At 41.0% G+C, this 22,153-nt stretch overlaps 1 protein-coding gene and 1 long non-coding RNA gene across 2 annotated transcripts in view; one reads left to right on the top strand and one right to left on the bottom strand.

Annotated features, from left to right (window-relative positions):
* rab4a (RAB4a, member RAS oncogene family) overlaps positions 1 to 3,863 on the top strand; it is a 305,717-nt gene extending 301,854 nt beyond the window's left edge. Inside the window, exon 9 of the mRNA XM_084059088.1 lies at positions 3,826 to 3,863. The gene's annotated coding sequence lies outside the window, so the exon portion shown is untranslated. The remainder of the gene's footprint in view (positions 1 to 3,825) is intronic.
* Positions 1 to 22,153, bottom strand: part of LOC311046668 — a 211,426-nt gene that overhangs the window by 157,876 nt on the left and 31,397 nt on the right. The gene's annotated exons all lie outside the window — the stretch shown is intronic.

Genomic DNA, 22,153 nt, shown 5'->3' with positions numbered 1-22,153 from the left:
GCTTTGTCTGTCCCTCTTTCCCTCTTTTCTGTCCCTCTTTCCCTCTGCACACACGTCATGCGAAGTCCGGCCATTCAGATTTCAACCACTAGGGGTCTGGCTGTACCAGGTCTCCTGGTTCTAGTTTTTGTTTGCCAGACCCAGGGGTCTGGCTTACATGAGGCTTTGTACCTGTTTTCTCCATACATGGGCATGCCCCCTTTGTCCTTAGGCCCCAGCCATAAAAGTCTGTCCCCCTTCCGTCCATACATGGGCATACACAGGCTGACACGTCATGTGAAGTCCGGCTTATAAAAGTCTGTCCCCCTTTTGTCCTACGCATGACGTTGACACGTCATGCGTAGTGCTCTGATCTTATAAAGTACTTATTCTGGGTCTGGCAGAACCAAGTTTCCTGGTCTTGTTTATCAATATATACATTCCAGGAATCTCTGTATGTGTCTGCCTGTCTGCCCTCTGTGTTTGCCCACATACGGAGATGACTGACGTCATAGTAATAATGTCATAGATGACTGACGCCATGGACTGGCATCCAAGCACTCTTATAACACTTACTTCACTAGTCTAGTACTGACAATGTGATATGCCATGAAGAGTGCTGCTAGTCAGTGTGACGTGGTCTGATAAGGGGTCTATACAAATACAACTGACTCGACTGTAACTTTGTTCTGAGTGTAGAAATGGCGTCTGCGGGTTCTCTCTATTCTGAAGAGCAGTTGCTATGTTCTATCTGTCTGGACGTGTTCACCGATCCAATCACCACTCCGTGTGGACACAACTTCTGCAAAGCCTGCATCACTCGTTACTGGGGCAATAATAATCTGTGGTGTCCGTTATGCAGAAGCGTATTCTATGACAGACCAGAGGTCCGGGTCAATACCGTGCTTTCTGACATGGCTGATCAGTTCAGGAAGTCACAGCAGCGACCACCTGCTGCTGAACCAGATGAAGTCTCCTGTGACATCTGTAGTGAGACCATGAAGCTCAAAGCCCTGAAGTCCTGTCTGGCGTGTCAGATCTCCTTCTGTGAGACTCACCTGGAGCCTCATTACAGAGTCACAGCGTTAAAAAAACACAAACTGATCAACCCTGTAAAGAACCTGGAGGACTGTATGTGTAAGAAACATGGGAGACCTGTGGAGCTGTTCTGTAGGACCGACCACGTGTTTGTGTGTCAGTTCTGCACCGAGTCAGACCACAGGTTACATCAAATCGTATCTCTGGAAGAAGAATGTGAAGGAAAGAAGGCTGAGCTGAGAAAGACGGAGGCTGAAGTTCAGCAGATGATCCAGGAGAGGCAGGTGAGGATTCAGGAGGTCAAATGCTCAGTAGAGCTGATCAAGAAAGACACGGACAAAGAGATGGCAGACACATTCTTGCAGTTCTCCACTACTCTGATTAGCTGTATTGAAAATCGTAACACTAAAGAAAAACGGGCTGAAGGCCTCATTAAAGAGCTGGAAAAGGACATCGCTGAGTTACAGAGGAAAAGCTCTGAGCTAAAGCAGCTCTCACACACTGAAGACCACCTCCACCTCCTCCAGAACTTCACATCCATCAACACCCCTCCACCCACCCAGGACTGGACAAAGGCCATTGTCCATCAGTCTTCATATGGGTTGACTATGTGGACGGCTGTGGCTCAGCTGCGGAAGACACTCATGCAAGAGATGGAGAAGACATTTATTCCACAGTTTGAGAAGGCGTGGGAAGCTGAGCTGCGGAGGATCCAGCAATATCCAGTGGATGTAACTCTGGACCCTGATTCAGCACACTGCGAACTCACCCTGTCTGATTGTGGAAAACAAGTGCAAAATGTAGGCGTATGGAAGGATCTCCAATACAGCGCAAAGAGATTCTCCCAATGTCCCTGTGTCTTAGGAAAACAATGCTTCTCAGGAAGGTCTTACTACGAGGTTCAGGTTAAAGGGAACACTGCGTGGCGTTTAGGAGTGGTCAGAGAGTCCATCAACAGGAAGGTACCAATCAGAGAATGGCTCACACCCTCTAAAGGTTACTGGGTTATGGAGTTGAAAGATGGAACCCACATGGCTCATGCTGGCCCTACAGTCTTCCCCCGTGTAAGACAGGAGGTCCAGACAGTGGGAGTGTTTGTGGATCATGAGGAGGGTCTGGTCTCCTTTTTTGATGCGGAGGCCAGAGTTCATATCTACTCTTTCACTGGCTGCACCTTCACTGAGAAACTCTTTCCATACTTCAGTTCTTCTCTTAATTACGATGGTAAACACTCTGCTCCTCTGATCATCTCTCCTGTCAATCACACAGATTGCTTAGGAGGACTGGTTGGTAAAGATCCCTAGTATAAAGATTTCAGCGCAACAATTGAATGGGGTTGGAGATGTCCTCTTGGGTGGGGTGGGATTTGGCAGTGATCACGTGCAGGTGCCACCAGCACAGCACATCTTCAGCTGTGTTCCCCGACCTCAAGTAAAGATTAAATGTATCTGAGCAAGCAGGCAGGCTCTACTAGCTGAATGGTAAAGATGTCAGCTCTTGGGTTCACCGGGTTCAAATCCGGGGCAGAAGAGGAAAGAACTTCAAGCACCTCTCATGCTCGTAAAACCTGTTATTTTAAATAAGAACGAATCTCTTCATAGCTGCTGAAGCAGAGGGGTGGGGCTGGAACGTGAAGGTGTGGCCAGTGGAGGTGGGCTGCAGACAGAGGCTTTAAAAGTATAAAAGTATTGGCATAAAGATATACTTCAGAGGTTAGGTGTAGGGTTCTGGGTTGGAATTATGCCTTATTTTATACTCATAGTTGCGCGCCAGTGTCGCTTATACTGAAAAGATAGCCGATCTACAAGCTCGGGTACGTTGTGAGTTTGTAGATCTGCTATGCATCGGCTCTAATAGGCTTACAGTTAAAAAGCCAATAAAAACAAAATGGCATTCATAAGATCTAAGTTAATGTCCTCACATGTATAGTTGTGTGTGTGTGTGTGTGTGTGTGTGTGTGTGTGTGTGTGTGTGTGTGTGTGTGTGTGTGTGTGTGTGTGTGTGTGTGTGTGTGTGTGTGTGTGTGTGTGTCCATTAACAGCAGTGTATTGATTTACATTGGCATTTTAGTTTTTGCTGCAGGATAAATGTCACATGAATAGATAACTGTAGTGTGAGTATTGTTGCTGTCGGCTGGAAACCTTGTATATGCCTTTATGTATTATACTTTTTTTTAAAAACATCTATAACCCATTCAGTCTGGGAATGCATCTACACATGTCTTCTAAATCCTAACAGTTTTCTGAAAACACACATGTTTCTATATCAGTGGTGCTCAAACCTCTTCATGTCAAGGACCACCAAAATGATGTATTTAGCCGCAGACCCCCATCTCAAAAATATTTAGTTCCAGGGACCCCCCCCCCCCCCCCCCATATATATTTAAAGATTTGCACACTTTTTCACGATTTTTCAAATAAATAGCAGATCTACAAGCTCATAGCGCGGCACCCCCCATCTCTCTCTCCACATTTCCTGTCAGACTACTGTACACTACCTAATAAAGGCATAAAAAGCCAGACAAAAAAACAAAAGAAACCATCAAAAGTAGTAGATCTGCGAGACGCGTTTTGAGCTTGTAGATCTGCTACTTTTGCTGTTTATGAATTATGAATCCTGAAAAATAATATGAGGTTCTGATATGCTGGCTATGTTTTCCACCTACACAACAAGCATTCTGCCTTCCATAGTGCTGCTTATCCATGGAGCAGAGGCGTACCCACTGTAGAGGCAGGACAGGTGGTCGCCTGCCCAACTAAGATCTCGCCTCCCCTAGAAAACCCAAATAACCGGAAAAGGTCCTCAAAGTCACACATCCAACAAGCTTTGAACTGAGCAGATTGGACCTTCCGTTCCAGAGATAACGGCCAAAACATCTTGAAAACTGACACTTTTGCCTGTTTTCGATCGCCGATTTTCGATTGAGTTGAAATTTCTTTTTTGGGGGTAATAGAGATGGGGTGGGGGGGGTTCTGGGGACGGCACTGAAGTGGAAAAAAACAACAACCTTGTAATCATTCACCTTTTTTCATGACATGGACCCCCAAATTTAATATGTAAATGATTTGGTCCGCTTACCCCCATCTGAAAAGGTTTTGCGCCAAGGACCTCAATACAAGATTGTAGTTGTAAATCAAAAATATTCAAAAACATTTATTTCAGTATTTTTTCAATTCTAGTTTGTGTTATTTCGTTTAGAGTTAGGGTCTACAGTAAGTTAACGACGATAACCTCGCTTATACAATGCAATTCCGTCTTTTCTATTCTAGTGTTTTGTAATAGCCAGGCCTTGAGAGCCTGTTGTTTGAAGCAATTCACACAAAATGTCCTTGGGGTGATCCAGTTAGCATGGTCAGGGTGTTTACTATACAAGTGCCTGTATATCGTTGTTCAGTGTAAGAGCTCCCAAAAGTCAGTTAATTAGGCAAACAACAACATTTGCATTGTTACATATTCCTTTAAAAAGAAGCACTGTAGTGTAAAAGTTTTCATCATGTTGCTGTAAGAGAGTAAGCCGGTATGAGAGTGTAATAAAGGTGAAATATATGCATCCACTACTAGTGCAATTATTTAGCAGCCCTTAGAGACGCAACCTCGCCGAATGGGATTAATTGAGCTCCTCCAGAGAAGGCTTTAAACCATTTAGACCGGGAAATAATCGGTGTCATTTTTTGATTTATTTGGCTATTCAAAAATAGCAGATATACAAGCTCATAGCGCGGCACCGAGTGCCGCACTACGAGCTTGTAGATATGCTATTTTTAAAACATCTTGAAAATGTGTGCAAATCTTTGAATATATATATATATTTTTTTTACAGCAAAGATTTGAGTTACAAATGTTTGGGGATTCCACAAATGTCTTCTAAATAAAACAATTTGCCGAAGAACGTATGTTGCTATACCAGTGGTTCTTTAACTTTTTCATGTCAAGGAACCCCAACATTATATGTATTTGGACGCGGACCCCCATCTCAAAATATCTTTTTCCAGGGACCCCCCAGAAGAAAATATTTGAGTTACAAATGTTCCCTTTAAAAATGTATGTTCAAATATTTGCACAAATGTGATCTTGTAGATCTGGTATTTTTGTGCATAAAGTGGTTACACAGATGCGTTCCCGGTGTGTATGGATTAAAGCACCTGCCCTGTGGTATGTGATGTACAGTAGGCTACAGTAGTATTGCTGTAGGGGGTTGACAGGCTAAACGGCAAAAAGAAAGTGCCTAGAGGATTGCATGTTCAAGCTTTCCCTGTTTTTTTCAGGTGAGTCCCAGGGACATGTTTATCTCTTTTACAATAAGAGATGAAACCTCTTTTCTTGTAGAACAAGTAAAAGTCCGGAATTGAAAATTTACTCGAGTAAACGTACAAAAGTATTGGCATCAAAATGTACTTAAAGGACGACTTCACCACGTTGCAACATATCTTCATATAATAGGTCCTCACTAATCCTCATGATAAAATTATACCATTTTTTTCTACTTGGTCTGTGTCTCATAGGAGGGCTGTGGACAGTCCAGAAACCCGTCTACCACTGACATCATCGTTAGGCAGGATTTTTTTTCTCCAAAAAGATTTTTTATTCAGATTTTTATTAAGGCGAGAACAATGGGATCTATTATTGCATTGCAACTTTCCAGGAATACAAAGCCTGCAGTTTCTATTAGCTTGGATTCCCCATCGATGATGTCACTGGTAGACGCGTTTCTGAACTGTCTACAGCCCTCCTCTGAGACACAGACTGATTAGAAAAAAATTGTATCATTTTATCATGAGCATTAGTGAGGACCTATTATATGAAGATATGTTGAAAAGTGGTGAAGTCGTCCTACCAAAAGTACCAAAAGTAAAAAGTACTCATTATGCAGAATATCCCATTTCAAGTTTTCAAATGTATACAAATATTTTGAAAATAGCAGATATACAAGCTCACAATGCGTCGCATTGCGACGCATTGTGAGCTTGTAGATCGGCTATTTTCAAATGGCTGAAAAAGTCCCAGGGAGATATGTTTATCTCTTTTACAATAAGAGATGTTTTATCTCTTTAACAATGCCCGGCCAAGTAGCCAGAAAGCAGAGTTTAATACATCACATAATAAAATAAAAAAAATCACGACACAACTAAAAGATATCTCCCAAAAATCCCAAGGAGGAGCAAGAGACAGAGAAAAGTAATGAGCTTCTCAGAACACAAGTTGTAAGAACTTGTGATCCACTGACTTCTGACTTTTGGTTCTTCTTAAAAAGCATATCTTCTTTTACAGTCTAAAGTAAAACAAATCAGTGTAACAGTTGTAAAATTCCTCTAACTACGCATCAATGGATTCTGGAGATTCATAGGTTTTGGGGATGAAAGTGGCAGAGTAGCCATTAACCCATTCAAATCCGGGAAAGCATCTTCGTAACCACTTTAACCATCATTTTATACTTTGGGTAGCAGATATACAAGCTCATAGCGAGTGCCGCGCTATGAGCTTGTAGATCTGCTATTTTTGAAAAATCTTGAAAAAATCTTGAATATATATATTATTTTTTAAAGCAAACATTTTAAACTCATATTTGCTTCTGGGGGGGTCCCTGGAACAAAATATGTTGAGATGCGGGTTCACGGCCAAATACATATGATTTTGGGGGTCCTTGACATGAAAACGAATGAGAACCACTGATATTATAGCAACATACATTTGTTTAGGATTTGTTAGGATTTAGAAGACATTTGTAGAATCCCCAGAAGCAAAGATTTGAGTTCAAATGTTCGCTTAAAAAAATGTATATCTTTTTTTAAAGTTTCCCCCAAAAATAGCAGATATACGAGCTCATAGCTTGTAGATCTGCTATTTTTGAATAGCCAAAGAAATCTAAAAATGACAGAGATGCGTTCCCGGTCTTAAAGGGTTAACTGACCAAGGAAGAAGGAGTATCTACAGAGTATAACTACAGTAGGTTACATTACAATGGATGAAAGCCTCATCTTAAAGTTGAGATTGGGTGAGAATGAATTAAATATGAAGCAGTAACTTGTAGAACATGATTTATGTTTACATGGCAAATCTTTCACTTCAGGAGAGCAGCTCTTAGAAAGTGTATTTAAATTGAACAGCCTACACGTCAGACTCTCTAAAAAGCCATTTCCTTTGACCGTCCAACATACTGTGTGACTTGATTCATGCATAATCAGTGGTGGAAAAAAATACTCACATTTGTTACTTAAGTAAAAGTATCAATACAGCAATGTAGAAATACTCTGTTACAAGTAAAAGTCTAGAATTCATAATTTACTTGAGTAAAAGTACAAAAGTATTGGTATAAAAATGTAATTAAAGTACCAAAAGTAGAAAGTACTCATTATGCAGAATGTCCCATTTCACAAATTTTCAAATGTATAAAATGTATTAAAATCTTTTCAAAATAGCAGATCTACAATCTCACAATGTCGCGATGCGACGCATTGTGAGCTTGTAGATCTGCTATGTTCAAATGGCCGCGGTGGTTACTGTATGTTTTGTAATAATAATCAGAATCTACAAAGTAACTACTAACTAAAGTTTTCAAATAATATTGTAGTGGAGTAAAAGTGCAATATTTGCCTCTGAGATGTAGTGGAGTATAGGTAAAATTACAGAAAATTGGAAATACTCCAGTAAAGAAAAAAACCCTCAAATTATACTTCAGTACAGTACTTGAGTTAATGTACGTAGTTACTTTACACCACTGTGCATAATAAACGTATTACACAATGAAACAATGCATGTTGTAATACCGTACAATTGTTAAATACTATTTTTTTTACGTTATTTTATTTAAAGTAGCCAAATATTATTTTTTTACCCCATTCATATCACAATTTAGACATTATATTAGACCAGGGGTCTTCAACGTTTTCAGCCCAAGGACCCCCTAGCTGAGAGAGAGATGAAGCAGGGACCCCCTAGCTGAGAGAGAGATGAAGCAGGGACCCCCATATTGTATGAAATTGTGTTTCATTCAACTTTTTTTGTTTACGTGGTCTGCTCTTTTTTCCCTCTACACCTATACCTCTTTGCCAAAAATAGCCGATCTACAAGCTCAGCTATTTTTGGCTAAAGTTCTCCTCAGAAAAGGGATGCTAGGTTTCAAATGGATACGGAAAAAACAAACAAACATATCACACAAAGATTTGGCGGACCCCCTGTAGTAACTCTGAGGACCCCCTAGGGGTCCCGGACCCCCTGTTGAAGACCCCTGTATTAGACATTTGTGTCCGGGTAACTCAGTCGGTAGAGCTCTCGCCTTTGAACCACAAGATCATGGGTTCGATCCCGTTTCTCGGCTTATACCAACAATAATCCACTCTGAGCGACTTATGCCAATTAATTACTCTTCACACATTTCTGTGACTGCTTTTGTACTCTACTGGCTCACACACAGAAAAACAATGACTCTTAAAGGGTCCTTTAAAAGGTTCCACTACATGGTTCCACAAAGAACCATCAACTACTCAAAAGAACCATTTGATCTAGTCAATGGTTCTTCGTGTTCCTCATCTAGTTCTAGAGAACCTTTTTTTTGTCAACGTTCTTTGAGGAACCTTTGAACTCTTAAGCCAAGTCTTAATAGGCAGACATTCATCGGAAATAGCAGATCTACAAGCTCACAAGCTCGTAGATCTGCTATTTTCAACAAACGCATTTCAGCCGGTTGATGAAGTTTATACGGTTTAAGGGCTTTGGGTTATTTATAGAACCCATTCAAATCAAAGGTTGTTTCTGGAACCCCCAAAAAATGATTCTTCTATATGGCATCACTCTGAAGAAACAGCTTTGGCTCCAGTTGGCACCTTTTTATTTTTCTGTGTTCATTTGCCAGTGAGGAGCCCTCACCGCGAGGATGTAGTGCCCTCCATCCTAACTCGTCCCGTTCAACATTCCCCACCGGCAGATACCGCCCCCATCCAGTAGGAGTCACTGTAGTGCAGTGACAAAGACAGTCTTTCCCCCGCCTGGCTTCCCTCCTCCTCTAACACGGCCAATTGTGTTCATAATATTATAGAGTCTCATCCACGTCGAACGCACCGTGGCGGATTCAAACCCCTAGACTCCGCGGTGGTGGACAGGTACTTTATACCGCTGCACCGCAACCGAGCGCCTATACTACCTCTTCATTTTCTATCTGTTGCTTTAACTCCAATATCTATTCACTTTCGCCCACATGAAATATTAGCAAAGTGGAATCCAACATCTTCCTTAACACAGACTTCATCATCATCAGTAGACATTCATTCTTAGCACATCTTCTTCCTGATCAGCGGGTCACAGCTAAGCCTCCATTCCCCCTGAGCCATCATCCTCTCTAACCAGCCTGCTTTCCCAAGGAATCTCATTATTTCCTCTCTCTCTCTCTCTCTCTCTCTCTCTCTCTCTCTCTCTCTCTCTCTCTCTCTCTCTCTCTCTCTCCCCCCTCTCTCTTCTTCTATACACCCCCCTCTCTCTTCCTCTATACTCCCTGAGCTTCTAATTTAATTTTCTCCGGAGGAGCTCTGCTCTTACAGTCTTTCCCATTCTGTGAGTGTTCATCACGGTGCTGTCTCTCTCCTCTCCTCCTCCGCGGCTTTATTCTGCCTTTCCTTCGCTGAGAGGGGCCTCTCTCCCCCCCCTCGTCTCCCCATGAAGCCTGCTGTACTCGTTGCTGTCGGGTTAGGGAAACCTTGTATGTCCCTAAAAAACAAAATGTAAAAAAATGAAACCGTGTTCCAACGGATCCAATGTAGTTATTATTTATTTAGTCACACGCTCTTGGTAATACTTATCATTGTTTCAATATTTGTAAAAACCCACAGATAGACTTGAGCACTTTAATTTTCACCGTCACTAAAACATTGGGAAATCTACATGCTCACACAATGCATCACATCACAAGGATGTGAGCTTTATAGATTGGCTATTTTTCACTACTTTTGTGTGAGGCTCTTGTATGACTCTTAGGTTTCATGACATAAAATGTTTTTTTTTTTAGGTTTTCTGACCTCAATTTCAACTTTGAACATTCAGTGGATTTTCTGTGGTCTGTTTTTTTTTTCAAAGGAACTAGGAGAAAACTATTTTCGAAAAGTTTTTGCTCCATCCACTTCAATGTTAAAAGTGAAACGGAGAAAAAAATCAAATTTTTCCTCCCATTGTAAATGCTGTATTTCTGAGTGAGGCATGGCACTTTCAAACATCAAAAACAAATGTCAACGAGGTCACAATGACCTCGTTGAAATTTCTGAAACCACACCTGAAGTGACTCAGTGATTAGCAACCATCAGGGAATCAATCACACTGAAGACAAACATTCTGTGACCAATTGAAAAAGGTAAAATAATAGCCTATTCCTTGGCACAGGGATCAACAAGCTTGAAAAAGCCTGGCACTGAATGAGTTAATACACGTTTGAAGGACCATAATAAAGACTTTTAATGTTTGTAATGTCATGAAACCTTAAAAAAAAACATAAACACAGTTGAAATACTGTATGGAGATGCAAGGTTTTCTGCCAGATATGTGTGAAGGCTCTGGAAACCTCATTCTCACCGCACAACCAAACCAATATGCATGTGTTGCTGTAAAGTAGTTTTCTCGAACACATTTGGGAAGCAAATCCGCACAGGCAGTTTCAACAGAATACGATAAAAGCTTCAAGGGCCAAATGCTGGTTTTATTTGACATGACGGAACCCATTCAATCTGGGAATGCAGCTGTGTCATTTTAGATTTAGGCCATTCAAAAATAGCAGATATTAAAGCTCATAGTGCGGCACCGAGTGCAAACAAATTGTGAACATTTGTGCAAATCTAAGAAAAAAAATAATACATACATACATACATCAAATCTTTGCTTCTGGGGGTCCCTGCAACAACATATTTTGAGATGGGGGTCCGCGGCCAAATACATGTAATTTTGGGGGTCCTTGACATGAAAAAAGTTTGAGAACCACTGAATATAGCAACATAAGTTTAAAAAAAAAACTGTTAGACATTTGTAGAATCTCCAGAAGCAAAGATTTGAGTAATACATGTTCGCTTTAAATAATATATGTATTCAAAGATCCCCCCCCCCCCCCCCCCCCCCCCCCCACACACACACACACACACACACACACACACACACACACACACACACACACACACACACACACACACACACACACACACACACACACACACACACACACACACACACACACACACACACACACCATGCACTCTCTGGCTGAAAGGCTACTAAAGATCTCAATAGATCCTGGATGTGTGTGTACTGACTTCAAAAGGCGAAATGTCCCCAAATTTGAGAAGCAGAAACACTATTCAGTTCCAGTTGCTGAGGTTGCACCCTCTCACACACACACACACACACACACACACACACACACACACACACACACACACACACACACACACACACACACACACACACACACACACACACACACTCTGCAGGCCAGTTCTTAATGACTTACTACTAGTCTGTAAGACAGTTAAATTATTCAACATTTACTGTTATATTTTCAAAGAGAAGAGTCCACTTTGATCAATTTAACCCATTAAGACCGGGAACGCATCTGTGTGTCATTTTTACATTTATTTGGCTATTCAAAAATATCTACAAGATCTACAAGCAAAAAGATCTACGAGCTCATAGCTATGAGCTTTTTTGAGCTTTTTGAGCTTTTTCTAAAATAGCAGATCTACAAGTTTGTAGCGTGGCACTCGGTGCCGCGCTATGAACTTGTAGATCTGCTATTTTTGAATCAGCAGAGATGACAGCAGAGATGCGTTGCCGGATTGAAGAGGTTAAGAAGACCTCTTCTTCCCATTCTGGTGGTCAGCGCATGGCGGAAGGTGAATGAATAATTGATGTGTGTGTGTGCCCTATAGAGAGGATTTTGTGGGTTTTCATCAGTGGCTGTGTAATCCCTGTGTAGCTGCAGGAGCCTTATCTCCAGAGACGCTCCATCTATTGAATGAGTTATGGCCACTGCTCTCCTGATCAAAACCTCTGATTTTCCATTAACCCTGTAAGACCGGGAACGCGTCTGAGTGTCATTTTTAGATTAATTTGTGCCGCGCTACAAGCTTGTAGATCTGCTATTTTCAAAAAGAAATCTTGTAAATTTGCTTCTGTGGATTCTACAAATGTCTTCTACATCGTAACAGTTTTTTGGAAAAAAAAACATTATGTTGGTATAATATCAGTGGTGCTCAAACTTTTTCCATGGCAAGGACCCCCAAAATGATATGTATTTGGACAAGGACCCCATCTCAAAATATAGTGTTCCAGGGACCCCCAGAAGCAAAGATTTGAGTTTAAAATGTTGGATTAAAAAAAAAAAAAAAAAAAAAATATATATATATATATATATATATATATATATATATATATATATATATATATATATATAAACTAAATAAGACTCGTGCACATCTTTAAGACCTCGACTGGAGGTGCAGGTCAGTGCAAGAAAAGTATACAACTAAAAGGAAAACCTCCAAAAGAAGGGACCGCACAACTCCAGGACTGATTTTGCTTTCTTTATTTGCACAACGCGTTTCGCTTGTTTGCTTCTTCAGGTGCTCCTGAAGAAGCAAACAAGCGAAACGCGTTGTGCAAATAAAGAAAGCAAAATCAGTCCTGGAGTTGTGCGGTCCCTTCTTTTGGAGGTTTTCCTTTTAGTTGTATATATATATATATATATATATATATATATATATATATATATATATATATATATATATATATATATATATATATATATATATATTCAAAGATTTGCACACATTTTCCATGATTTCCCCAAAAATAGCAGATCTACAAGCTCATAGCGTGGCACTCGGCGAGCTTGCATATCTGCTATTTTTGAATAGCCAAATAAATCTTAAAATGACACTCAGATGCGTTCCCGGTCTTAAGGGGTTAAGCCGCCCCTTTCTCTCTGTTCACTCTGACTCCTACTGTAGCTGTAAGGCACTATAAGGCTGTTCACAATGGCCAGCCCAAATCAGATTTTTTTGTCCTTTTTGGAATTAGATTGGTTTTATCAAGTCTGAAGAGTAAAAGAAAACAGATTTGTGCTAATCAGATTTGAACCGATTTGTTTCTCAAATCTGAACTTTAGGAGTGACTGCCTTAGGGAGTGACGCTGTTATCAGATTGGATTTGTGCATTCAGACATCGTCAAAAATAGCTGATCTACAATCTCACAACGTGTCTGATTTGGACTGTGAAAAAACAGGGAAAACTGTTGCGCCCCTCTTTGTCCTTTGTTCACGGTTGACTGCAGGTGCGGTTGCGGTGGTCTCAAAAACATAAAGGAAAACTGTCAGAAAAAGACTCGCTTGCTGCATATTAAGTCCTTAAACCACTGCGCAATGAGACGTCTAAACGGCGTCTTTGCTCGGTGCATAACTGTAATCCCAATTATCAGACAGTGGCCCATTTCCTGTTCATTTTCCTGTAGCTTTGTTTGATTGTCTCAGCAGCAATGTAATTGGAAAAGCATTTGAAGGTGTAAATGTGTTTACAGTTAAAATGCTGCTGAGCCAAAGCTACGGAAAAGTGAACTGGAACATCAAATGGGTATGTCACCTTCTGAAAACTGGGATTAGTTATGCACAGAGGTTTACAAATAAATCACAATATACAATCCTCACTTTAATTTATTTTGTTTGACATCAACACAATAGTCATAGTATTTACAGCCACATATCATCAGACAAAAAAAGTAACATTTTACAAGAACATGAATTAATTACAATTTCTCTGGTTTGGATTCTGGCTGCAGAGACATGCACGCTTAAACTATTACTATGTCCTCACCCCTCTCTGCCTCTCAGCCTTTCTATCCCAGCTAAATAAATAAAAAAGATAATTAGGCCTTGGGCATTTGCATATTTTAACATAAAACACTTTTAGTGAGTTCCTTGAGTTCAGCGAGTTAACGATCAAACCTTTGCAGCCCTGGACACTTTTCAAAAGGCTAACATAATTATTTTCAGATGCTGGTGATCTGTAATTTCAAACCGGCAAGATTTCTTCTTTAATGATTTGGCACAGACACAGAAGAAATAATAAGTTGTTGCATCATCATACAGTAGCTTTTATGTCTCCACATGTGACAGCTGTGGCCAGAAGCATTGTTTCTGGGTTGTCTATTACTGTAAATGCCTGTCCGTCCGTCAACCTCTTGGATTGAAGGATGAATTCAAATTATTAGAAGTTGGTGGCCATTGGCCAAAGTTCAGAGGTCAAGGTCAAGGTCCCTCTTGTAAATGTTCAAGACATCGTGCAGCCTTATTATATATATTCAAAAACTTGCACACATTTTCATTTTTTCCCCCAAAATAGCAGATCTACAAGCTCATAGCTTGTATATCTGCTATTTTTGAATAGCCAAAGCAATCTAAGATGATTTAGATGTAGCTATGATGTGTCACTCCATAACGTTGAGCTACATTCTTCTGAAGCCACTACGTACACCAATGCCAGTAAAAGGAAAAGGCTTTGAATTGAAATGCCTTCAAAATGATGTGACTGCAGACATTTCTTACAAGGAGTGCTGAGGCTACAATTTTTTTTTTTTTTTTTTGCTGATCGGCTTCCCTTTGTGTTGTATCTGGATGGGTGAATTATGATGTGGGGCAAATAGCTGACTTAGGCTAATTATTTCCACCCAAAACATACACTATACCTCAAAGCGGCATGTGTATACACGTTCAAAGCCTCCGGGGATACAGAGCTCATTTATCACTAGCAGGGGTCCAAGGTTACGATCAATAAATGCATGTTTTTGCCTCCCTCCTTTCCACTCTCCAATCAATTTAATATATTATCTGCTCCTGCAAAAAAAGGTGCTTCACTATCATATCTCAACAACATACTCAGCAAGGGTTAGGGCTTTTTTTGAGGTACCTGCCGGATATACAGAGAGAAATTGGGAGACGTTCATTTAATTTTAAAGCACCTTCTGACTGGATCAATTTACCTACTTCTCTTAGATCAGTGGCTCTCAACCAGTGGTCCTTGAGGGGATTCCAGGGGGTCCCCAGCAAAAAGTGTTAATACATTTCCCCCCCTTTATCCATATTGTATACGTTGGCTATTCAAAAATAGCAGATATACAAGCTCACAGCGCGGCACTTCGTGCCACGCTCTGAGCTTGTATATCTGCTATTTTTGAACATTTTCGAAAAATCTTCAAAGTATTTGAAGAAGTGTTCTAGAATTTTGCCATTTTTAACACAAATCTTCTCTTCTGGGGGTCCCTGGCACAAAACATTTTCAGATGGGGATCCGTGGCCAAATGTATATCAAATTCGGGATCCTTAATTGGCATGAAAACCACTGTCTTAGATCATTTGATTATTTTCTTTTGATTCTTGTTTTGTTTTATTTAATTGATTGTATTTAGATTTTGATAGCTAATTTGTATTTATTTTTTTCATTTATTCATGTTTAGTTTTTTAGAGGACCTGTGTAACAGATGTAGAATGGTCTGGGATGGTGTGAGAGCCCTCATACTGTATGTTATGTTTTGTCGATGTTATTGTTGATTGTTGTGTGATTATTTCTTGTGCCTGAGGACCCCCTGGAAGAAGAGATGATGCATCTCAAGGGGTTTATCCTCCAATCAAATGTTTAAATATCGTTGCTGTCGGAGTGGCAAACGTGCATTGCCATATTTCAACTTATACTTTTTGGTCTGTTTGTTTTGTTTGTAAATTAAAGGTAGGGTAAGTGATTTTCTTTGGTTAAAATAAGTGTTACATAGCTCTATATTCTGATAGTACTCATTGCTATAGAGTGTTTGTTCAGTATTAGGAGTCTCCTTGTCTCTCCAGCTCTTTATAAAAACAGAAAATGCATTTTCGTTTCAGTTTCAGTTTCATTTCCAATTTTATCCAATCAGGATAGAGAACTCAATCAGGATATAGATTAAACAAGTGAAATTGGAAGTGATGACACTAAGAAATGAGCATGCAAAATTGGAACTGGAACACTATAAAAATGAAGCTTAAAAATGGGTACTTTCTCCTGATTGGCTGAGATTTTGACATCTACCGGAAAATGTATTTTCTGTTTATTAAAGAGCAGAGACAGGGAGACTCCTGTTACTGAACAAACACTCTATGGCAATGATTACTATCAGAATATAGTGCTTTAAACAAAATACTTTTTGTTTTAACCAAAAAATATCACTTACCCTACCTTTTAATGATCTACTCCATCGTACAAGAGTGTCGCATACCGAAAATAGCTGATCTACAAGCACTCGTTGCAGATGAGCGAGATTGTTTATACAATTTTTGTAAACATTTTGAAACTGAAAGTGAAGGTGATTAAAAGGAGTAGTTCACCCAAAAAATACCTATATGCTATCAATTACACACCCCATGAAGCATTGACTTAATGGAGTTATTTTTTAGTTTTGGTCAAATTCCTGAGCCAAAAAATGTGATTACCGGCGGAAAGATGTTAATGTGGAGACCGCCGGTCATCAAATTATTGGCTCAGGAATGCGACAAAAACAAAGAAATCTCCATGAATTCAATGCTTCATGGGGTGTGTAATTGATAGAAAATAAGAAATGTTTTGGTTGAACTAATCCTTTAAGTGTGGCTGTGGGTTCTATAAATATTGAGCCAATGAAAAGCATTGATCCATTTGAACACTTGTGGTTCTATTTATTCCATTTCCTGAAAAGTAATGGTTTTTTTGACAGTTTTCAGCAACGATATTACATATATCTGCTGTAAGGAGGTGGCTGTGCAACCCCGCTGTGGGTTTCGTGCAAAACACCTTGGGGTCGTTAATAACAAGAACATATCGCATTCACCCAGCGTGCTGTAGTTAAAGCATAGCTCCAGGACGTGTCTTTTTTATTTTATTTTGTGCTAAACGAGCAGAGGGCGTAATCTGTATTCCTGGATTAGCTGTAGCACCCCTACTGTGCTTTGTAACACAATAAAAAGCCCTTTTACATGACTTGTGAGTGACGGGAACATTAATAACTACAGTAAGGGCACAAGTTAACTCTTCTAGTTGTGAATAATCGTCATGAATATATTTTATTTATATATATATATACATACAGCACGTTCCGACACAGCAGCAGCTGAGCCTTGACTTCATTTAGTGGAAGAGAAATGCCAAGCCTGGAGGGAGTCATTAGACGCCGTGGTTAGAATAGAGGAAACACTATAGCCAGATAGTAATGTTTTCTGTAATATTGTTGTAGTCTGATCTTTCCTTAATCCATTAAGACTGGGGAAAGCATGACAAAGTGTCATTTTACAGATTTCTTAAGCTATTCAAAAATAGCCAGATCTACAGTACAAGCTCATAGCGCGGCACCGAGTGCCGCGCTATGAGCTTGTAGATCTGCTATGTTGTGAAAATGTGTACAAATATTTGAATATGTATATATTTTTAAAGCAAACATTTGTAACGCAAATCTTTGCTTCTGGGGGATTCTACACACGTCTTCTAAATCCTAACAGTTTTTTGTTAGGATATCAGTGTTTTTTTTTTGCTATATCAGTGGTTCTCAAACTTTTTTATGTCAACCCCCATCAGAAAATATTTTGTTCCAGGGACCCCCAGAAGCAAATATTTGAGTAAAAGTGTTTGCTTTGAATATAAATTCAAGGATTTGCACAAATGTTCGGGATTCTTTTTTTTTTTTGCAGATCTACAAGCTCATAGAGTGCCGAGTACCGAGTGCCGCGCTATGAGCTTGTATATCTGCTATTTTTGAATAGCCAAAGAAATCTTAAAAATGACACAGATGCGTTCCCGGATTGAATGGGTTAAACAGATGGCTCTTGTTATTCGTGAAGCAAATCTCATATGTGGTCTGTGATATATGACTCCACTTCTGGGAGCTAATTTGTCTTTTTTCCCTATTTTTTCCATTACTTTGGACTCAGCTTGAAATATCACATATTAAAGATACAATCCGGGGACTTACTTCAATGAATAAAACATTATTCTAACCACTCTGTATGGTAGAGTGTGTTAGCACAATAATTAGCACATATGCCTACTCTTCAAGATTCAAGATTGCTTTATTTGTCATGTGTTTTCCATCTGCAACAGCTTCAGAAAAAGAAAATGAGATTATGTTTCTCCTTGTTGAAGACAGCAAAAAATGGTAAAAGAATAAATAAATAGTGCAAAAAAAAAAAGACTGTATCTAGATAAATAAATCCTAAGTCATAAAAACAAACAAGCATAAACAGATAAAAACGCTCTGGTGTGTCGGGTAGGACACTCAACTGGTTGACAATGTCGATTAAGTTATTTTAAGCACACGTGTACCCAAGCCCCCAGAGCCGCGGTAGAACAGTGAAACGGCCGTCGCCCGGTGGTCAAATCTGAGAATGCAGTACTTCCGCATTTACAACGCCACTGCACCATGCCTCTACCGTTTGAAGCCCTAGTGTGCCTGCTCGGTGCTGAAAACTTCCACATTTGGGCACCCAAATTTGGTGCCCAAATGCGGAATTAGAGTGTTCTTCCGGGTGCTTCAAACGCCAGTGAGCAACTTTCATTTAAGCAATATTACACGAGAGGGTGTGCTTTACCGTCATTATTGGCACGCCAGTGATGCGGTCAGGAACGAGGCGAAGCCGAGTTCCGCCAGCATCACTGAAGTGCCAATAATGTAAGGTAAAGCACACCCTCGAGTGTAATATTGCGATTATACAACAGTTACCAACAAAACACATCCAAATGTATTCATATTGTGGGGCAATTAATAATAAAAATGTTTCGCTATTGTCCGTTTCCCTGTAAAGAGAAGAGTTTTTGACTGAGAGACATTAAATAGTCCCTGTAGCAGTGCTTTGAGTTTGAGGCACCATCTCATCAACACAGCTGAGCTATCAATGCTTGCGCAGTGGAATGAATTCCAGTAGGCTATATGCTCCGTCGTACGACCGTGTCACGCGGCCAAAATAACTGATCTACAAGCTGACAACGCGTCGCGATGGCGACGCGTTGTGAACTTGTAGATCGGCTATTTTGGCCGCGTGACACGGTCGTAGGAGCATATAGCCTACTGGACTGTTAACGAAATGGGAGTCATTTTACTTTACACAGGAGGATATTTATAACCTTCTAACCATTGATCAACCGTAAATCCACCAAATTAACAACATAGTCCATTTTGCATAGCTGTTTGTTCTCCGGTGGCGGCGGTGGGTCAGGCTACTGTCTGTTTGTTTTCCTACCGTGGGACAGAGTGACTTCACAGCACAGCTGTGCCATATAATGGTCTAATCAGGTGCGGACTGGACTGCACTGCGGAGTGATTTATTAATGTGATTAGGCCCGTGCTATGATGCTGGTTTGAAGCACGGCTAGAAAGCTATTTCAACCAATCAGATTGCTTGGTCTGAACTACCTGTTGTATAATGCTCGTTTCCCTCTCGTTCCCCTTAAGGCTATGGGACATTTGAGCCAATGCTCTCGCACCACGGGCTGCCTAGGCTCTCGTCAGGAGTACAAATTAAAAATACACTTTCGCTACTCACCAAAACAAAGACGGTTTTATGGAGTTGAAAGCCAACTCTACTAAGTGGGAACGCTGTGAGCCCCCCACCTCACGTCTAAAATACACTTTTTGGCCAAAATGGAAAATAATCCACCGCAATAAGCTCAGAGTACGTGTTCCCATTTAGTAGAGTTGGCATTCAACTCCATAAAACCGTGTTTGTTTTGGTGAGTAGCGAAAGCGTATTTTTTAATTTTTACTCCCGACGAGAGTCTAGGCAGCCCGTGGTGCGAGAGCATTGGCTCGAAAGTCCCATAGCCTTAAGGGGAACGAGAGGAAAACGAGAGAGAACCCGAAAGGCTATGGACCAGAGCTATCCGCCCTCTAGATATATTATAACACTATGGGTGTACCCGATTGGACACTAGATGCACTGCCATCTGTATTGTAGTTCAGACATCATTGCACTGACCTACCTCACCTTCATACATACATTTTTATTTATAAACTAGACTTGGGACCGTAATCGTGACTAGAGATCCCATACACCACGGCAAACTTGCTAATAAAGAACAGCTTCAATTTTGGAGAAGTCAATCGGCTTCGTCAGTCCCTGCTTTTCGTCTCTTTCGGGTGGAAACCTCATATGTTCAAAACTGTGGCTTTTCAGGATTCAAATTCAAAAGCATCAAAAGTAGCAGATCCACAAGCTCAAAATATGGCGCTTCGCCTGAAAAACGCAAAACGTCAGAATATGGAGATAAGAGGTTTCTGCTCCGATTTCAGGACTGACCATCCCAGAGAAAGGCCACGCTTAACGATATGGCCCCCATCCACCATTGGTTCTCGACATAATATATTATGTCGAGAACCCACTGTAGCACTTAGCGTGCTACAGTGGGTTCTCGCTAATCTGAGTTCCCAGAAGTTTTCGCCAGCTCTCGCATACAAACGGGAGGGGCGAGGAACTTCTGGGCCAAAACCCCTGTATTTGTGGGCGGGATGTAACTTACGCTCAGAATCTGAGCGGACACGCCTCTTACCGGTCTGAGAGCTGTGCAACTCGTCTAAACAGTCCGACAAGAGGCAAACAGCAGTACACAACAATGGCGGCCGCAATTTCTCAAGGAGAAATTGCTTCCCGTCGCTCCTATTTACATGCAACACCCACTGCATGTGGATACCGCCCCCTTTTCTTCATTGGCTGTTGATTTGAATCAGAACGCAGTGGCCACGCCCCTGCTGTCCAGGATCTGAGCCGAAGTCTCCCAGACTAGGTTCTCGCTGACATAATTGTTGATGACACCATTTTCTAATTAAAGCCTTAGCACTTCTCTTCTCCCCAATGTTGTCGTTATGCCAATTAATTCTTCCCCACACACATCTCTGTCACCGCTGTTCTATCCTACTGACTCACCTGCCAGTGAGGAGCCCCCACCGGGAGGACGTAGAGCCCTCTGTCCTACTCCAGCCTGTGGGAATACATACAGAGACCCCCCCCCCCAAAGCTTCAGCACTTCTTTCATACTACATGAACAGCAACACAGGATTACATGGTCGTGCCAAAGAGTATAATAGGCCAAGACCAGCCTTGCTGGGTCTGCTCTGCTGCTGGCAATGTGTTTAACCCATTAAGACCTGGAACGCACCTGTGTCACTTTTTGATTTGAGCTAAAAAAGCATTATTTTACACTTTGGCTATTCAAAACTAGCAGATATACAAGCTCATAGCGCGGCACCGAGTGCCGCGCTACGAGCTTGTAGATCTGATATTTTTGAGAAATCGTGAAAATGTGTGCAAATCTTGGAATATATTGTTTTAAAGCGAATATTTTTAAGTCAAATGTTTGCTTCTGGGGGTCCCTGGAACAAAATATTTTGAGATAGGGGTCGGCGGCCAAATACATATCATTTTGGGGGTCCTTGACATGAAAAAGTTTGAGCTCCACTGATATAGAAACATAGGTTTTTTTCAGAATACTGTTGGGATTTAGAAGACATTTGTAGAATCGGCTTCAGGTCTTAATATGTTAAATCAAAGTCCTTTGTACTGTAACTTTGCACTTGAGACAGCTCGCTCGCTCACTCTCGCTCTCCCTCGGCATTCTCTCCACACTTAAGCGTGTGTGTGTGTGTGTGTGTGTGTGTGTGTGTGCGTGTGCGTGTGCGTTGAAATAGCTATATTTGAACAACGCAATGAGGAATAAAATAAGATGAAACGAGCCGTCTTTGGTCAATGTATTAAATCGTTTGGCGATCAAACAAACGGATGCGTGCCTGACACAGACGGCGGTCAGAGATGCAATGAGGCTCAGCTCCCACAGGCACACAGATAAAGTGTCTCTCAGCCCCTCCCAAAGGAACTTTATCGGGGCGGGGGGTTCAGAGGCATTACCCAGAGGAGACAACTCCCAGGTGGCCTTGAGCAGAGCACGCAGGCCCGCTTAGGCACACACAGACAGTCCATTGTGAGATGTTGATGTTACTGTGCGCGCACGTGTGTGTGTGTCACTCCATCGTAAGACAGTGTTGCAGACATACAGTATGGCGCATCCGATGCGTTGTGAGCTTGTGTGCACAAGCCAATTTATAAGTTCGACTTCAGCGGCAGGTGTTATCGTTCCG

Source organism: Gymnoscopelus microlampas (genome assembly GCF_963454915.1).
Source record: "Gymnoscopelus microlampas genome assembly, chromosome: 1".
NCBI lineage: Eukaryota > Metazoa > Chordata > Actinopteri > Myctophiformes > Myctophidae > Gymnoscopelus > Gymnoscopelus microlampas.
Note: the sequence above shows the minus strand (reverse complement) of the source record. Positions and strands in the feature narration are given on the sequence as shown.